We start from the raw sequence: 4,947 nt of genomic DNA on the forward strand, positions 1-4,947 counted from the left end.
ACATTTGATAAGATAATAATTTGAGCTTGCAGCATGATCTTGAATCTATTTCCTTTTTACCCTAGAGAGGTTTTAATGTGTAATTATTATCCATAATAAAATAACCAATTATGGTGATTTTATAATGAATAATTATTACACAACCCCAATTTTCAATGCCTATATTATGTATATATTTGCAAAAAAAAGGGGGGGGGGCTAAGCCTCCCCTAGCCCCCGGTTCCGACGCCTATGAATGTCCATGAGTCAAAAGATTGGTATCAGAAAGGAGTAAGCCATGGCTGGACATATTTTTTTTAGGAATTAATGGTAGTGATGTTGTAAACAAATTTATGGATTTTGGTGATGCTTATATTTTAAATAGTCTAATGCTTTGATGTTTTGAAGAATGTAGATCAGGATGTAGAAATGAAAAAAATACAAGGCTTGTAATATTCCTGTATTGTATAATTTAAATAATAAGGTAGAAAATAAAAATATTCTCACAGAAAATTGGTTTAAAAGTGGAGTTAAAAATATTGTAGATTTTTTGTCAGAAGATTACAATTTCTTATCAAAATTTGCCTTCCAAGAAAAATTCAGTATTTCCAATGTTGGCTTAATGCAGTATAATAGTACATTTTCTGCTATTTCTAAATTTTTAAAGAATATGTCAATAGATGGAATGTATTTGAGAAAACAATGTCAGCCAAATTTACTATTTTATCTTGAATATATTTTTCACTATGAAAAATGTACAAACAGAATTTACAACTATATAAACAAAAATGGTATAATTCCTACAGCAAATCCAAAATGGAATCAAGACCTATCTCCCTTGGGAGTGACAGATATTTGTATAAAAGATGTTTTTAAAGTTTGTTTTAAGACTACTTCTAATTCTTCTGTACAGTGGTTACAATATAGAATTTTACATAGGATCATCCCTGCAGATTCTTATCTTAAGAAAATCAATATAAAAACTACTGATGTTGGTAAGTTTTGTGCTCAACAAACTGAAACTGTACTGCATGTATTTGTCAATTGTGACCATATGATATCTTTATGGAGGAACTTGAGTTTACATATATACAGAACAATTTCAATAAGAATTGCATTTAATGTTAAAAATATTATCTTAGGTGAATCACCACTTACTAAGGATAACAGAATTGAAAACTTTATGATATTATACTCAAAACAATATATTTTTTCATATTAATTGCTACCAAAATACCTTCATTTTTTGGTTAACTAAGCTATTTGAAAATGAAATACAATATTGAAAGATGCATATTTATCAATTCAAATCTACATGTACATTATTTTGAAGAACAATGGATTTGGTGGAAAAATATTTTTGAACAAATGTAAGATTATGTGATAGGCTTTAACTTTTAGCTTGTATGATAGAGATAATTGTTGCTTAACTGATTATAATAAAGCAACCTTCATATTAATTAAAAATTTAAATGGATGTATGGATGGGTGCGTGAATGTTAAATATCCATTGTATATTCTGCTCTTATTTTAATTTGATTGTGTATTTAATACAATGGATAATTTAAAAAATCACCTAATTATGTAAAGAAAAATACACATAGCAGGAAAACAAAATGTCATCGGAATGGCATCGGAAAGATAAATCCAGCAACTTGAAAATAACTTATAGTTTTGTAAAATTACTTTTTTCATATCAAAAATGCTCTGTATGTATGTTAATTGCTAAAACAGTGATTTTTCTTAAGGTAAAAATGATTTCACTCATAAATGGTTGAGCAAATGGACTTGTAAAACTGTGCAGTTGAATAACTTAGTTACTTGTTTTTTTAAAATCGCAAAATATTAATTTGTAAAAGGTAGTCGTTTCGCATTGAGATTTGTAAACGATGATTTGATAGGATTGTGGCCATCAGTTTTTAAATATCCACACATAAAAGAAAAAAAGAAAAACATTGATTTAACCATTAATTTTCGCCTGGTAAAGTAAACAATGGAAATGAGTCTTGATCATCAAACTTCTTCGATGTGTGTGAAAAAGGCATGTGTCTAAATGATGGAGACGATAGACGAGAATATTTTGAAAACTTGTAGTCAGATGAAAATCGAACAAAAACGATACCCTTTTAATGTTTGTTGCATAAAATATAAATTAAAACCAGACACATGCATAACATATTTTCAAAAATGTATTTCACTTTAAGAATATAAAACACGAACTGTGTACAGTACTGTGTACAGTACGCTTTTATGCGATAAGTGAAATGCGATGTTCTAAAAAAGGGACCTGTCGTTTTTTCGATAGTAAATGATAAGCAATTTTATATATATGAATTCAGAAAAACATATATTTTTTCTACAGATTCACTTCACTGAAAACATAAATTTGTCACGTTGACCAGATTTGAAGTCATTTTCTTCCATTCAGTTAGTCAATACATAATTTGACTATCTGTTTCCTCAACATTACCAGTCTTTGGTAAACTTTGACTTATATCCTGGTCATTTTGTTTATATTGTTTGGCGGGAAGAAACAATAGCGTCGGTCGCCATTTTCCTCCCAGGAAAACACGAAGTGATGGTATGTCATGTTTTGTTGTTTTCTTGTTTTAGACAAATAATTCTATAATAAACTTATTCAAAAAATGTTCTACTGAGAAAGAATATTATAATTAACAAAGTACTCGACATTTTTCTTCAATAATTATTGTATTTTACATTATTATCATAATGATACATGTAGGCTAGGATGTGGGTTGATTGTGTTCAAGTAGATTTTTGCATATTCAATTTATGCAAACAGTTCAAATCGGACTTTGTCTAAAATTCAACGATGATTAAATACGTATTATTCTTTTACAACTCACAGTATGGCATGGACTCTCAACTACCACTGAATGGACAAACAAATCAAAATACAATAGCTTGTTACAAATAGACAAGATGAAAACCACATTAGGTACACGAAGATGTTACCATGAATAAAGAAATAAGGTAGGATTACACGTACTGATAGCTTATCTTTTAAGTATAATGGTGATTTACATAGAACTTGTTATTTTTCAACATTCTATTTTATAAAAGAAAATACAAATAGACGAGTCCCTGATGTTTATGTACTAACTCTCCACTGACTATACTGGCCTGCTTCACCAAATATTTTTCGTATTATTCTATGTATTTTGTTTATGATACATGTATATGATAAAGACATTTAAAATAAAATCACAATGGTTTGTAGTTGACCCATTTCTGACGAAAACAGCCAAACAAGAAGAAAACAGAACTGATGATGATTTCATTCCTATGTGCCATGTTTGCTAAGGTAAATGTATTTTTTTTATTCATTTTAATGGTATGTATTAAACGACTTATATTATGGTACCCATTATTTTCTTCTTAATACTGCATATATATCTATTTACTATATTTATATCTTGATTTCCTTTCAATATATATAAATTTGTTTTCATATAGGCCTACTTTACTTTTGATATCAAGCAACTGTATAAATTATAAAGACTATTCTACATTGCAGGACCTGTGAAAAAGAATTTGTAATGATCAAAGAAGAAAACAACCAGTAAATATATTCCACTGAGGTAGGAAAACAAAGCAACAACTGAAAGGGTGCAACAAGAGACTGTTACCTGAAGCTATTTCTTTGATTGATTAGAAATCATTTACAAACAGTAAAATTAATTTGCTTGAAAATACTAGTATTTAAATATCTAAGTATGCTATATATGTAGGTGTATATGATTTCTTTCAACTTTTTACAATGTTTATAAGCAAATCTTATGTTTTTTATTAAGATGATCGGTTTATACGTTTGTGTATATTTGGTGCTTGAAATATCCATATTTATGAAACAATTCTATAATAAAAAGTTCAAACATTAGTTGTATAATTGTTATATTTTGTATCTGAAGGGCATTGATGCGTGATAATCAAAATGATTTAACGCGCATTGTCATCATGATTTCCAATATCGTCAAAATGCCTAGAAATATAACTAACTGAAAGTCATTTTGATATGAAATGATAATCATTTTGAATATCGGAATCTATCATTATGACAAGAATCCAGTCAAATGAAATCCTTACAGTGTACTCATGGTGACTTTCAATTAGTCAAGGTAGACTATCGAGTCAGTCAGTATGATTTTTCTCGAGTCGTCAAAATGAGCTCAACATATTGTCTAATTGACTAACTGCACCCTCATCTGGAGGACAATCAATCTGATTATTTTTTTAGGTCATGGTGACTAACTTAAATTTTCAGTGTTTGTGGAAGTAAATATATTGTGTATCTCGTAATTTATAAAGGGAAAGAACATTCTCCTTAACAATTTTTTAATGTTTAGAAAACGTTTAATTCTGAATAACTTCTCCCACCTCAATCCCCATACACCAACACTTAAACTTATATATTATTATGTTTATTCACCCACCAAGGGCCCACGGGGGGGCATGAACAATTATTACAAAATGATAACATTGATTACAATTCTATATTAAGGATAATGTAACATGACTAGTGATTAAGTTTGACATTGAGAAGTGCATCACCACACTGGATCAAAAGCATAGAAACCATAGAATGATAAAAGAAAACACAATTAAATAAAAATGATAGATATAAGGTAAATTAAAAAAAAAAAAATCTTGTAGTAATGGCAGTACTCTAATATAAAACTAGTGCATCTTGAATACAAAGGGCACCAGGGGATGATACCTCTACACAGCCAGTCTGGCAAACCTGTACCCTAAGTATTGAAGATGGTCATTCAAAAAAAAAAATCATTTAAGTATTAACAGAAATAGTAATTTCAATTAATAAGTACTTAGCATATAATTAGAAACTTAATGCAAACTAATCTCTTGGAGTTAATTCAATAGATATTTGACATATGCATACCCACATACACAAACACACACTTACTGTTACACAAATCCATGCATACA

The 4,947-nt window shown here is 28.9% G+C and overlaps 1 long non-coding RNA gene across 2 annotated transcripts; it reads left to right on the forward strand.

The window, feature by feature from the left end:
• Window positions 1-2,434: 2,434 nt before the first annotated feature.
• On the forward strand, window positions 2,435-4,251 carry LOC134251507 (uncharacterized). 2 transcript variants are annotated; one of them, XR_009988757.1, is made up of 4 exons: window positions 2,435-2,560; window positions 2,849-2,973; window positions 3,221-3,304; window positions 3,518-4,251. It is a non-coding gene; the product is annotated as an uncharacterized LOC134251507 (long non-coding RNA). The 2 variants fall into 2 exon arrangements; XR_009988756.1 differs by having other exon boundaries at window positions 2,462-2,973.
• Window positions 4,252-4,947: the final 696 nt, after the last annotated feature.

Source organism: Saccostrea cucullata, unplaced genomic scaffold (genome assembly GCF_032062105.1).
Source record: "Saccostrea cucullata isolate Sc308-1 unplaced genomic scaffold, CSIRO_AGI_Scuc_v1 ctg21486, whole genome shotgun sequence".
NCBI lineage: Eukaryota > Metazoa > Mollusca > Bivalvia > Ostreida > Ostreidae > Saccostrea > Saccostrea cuccullata.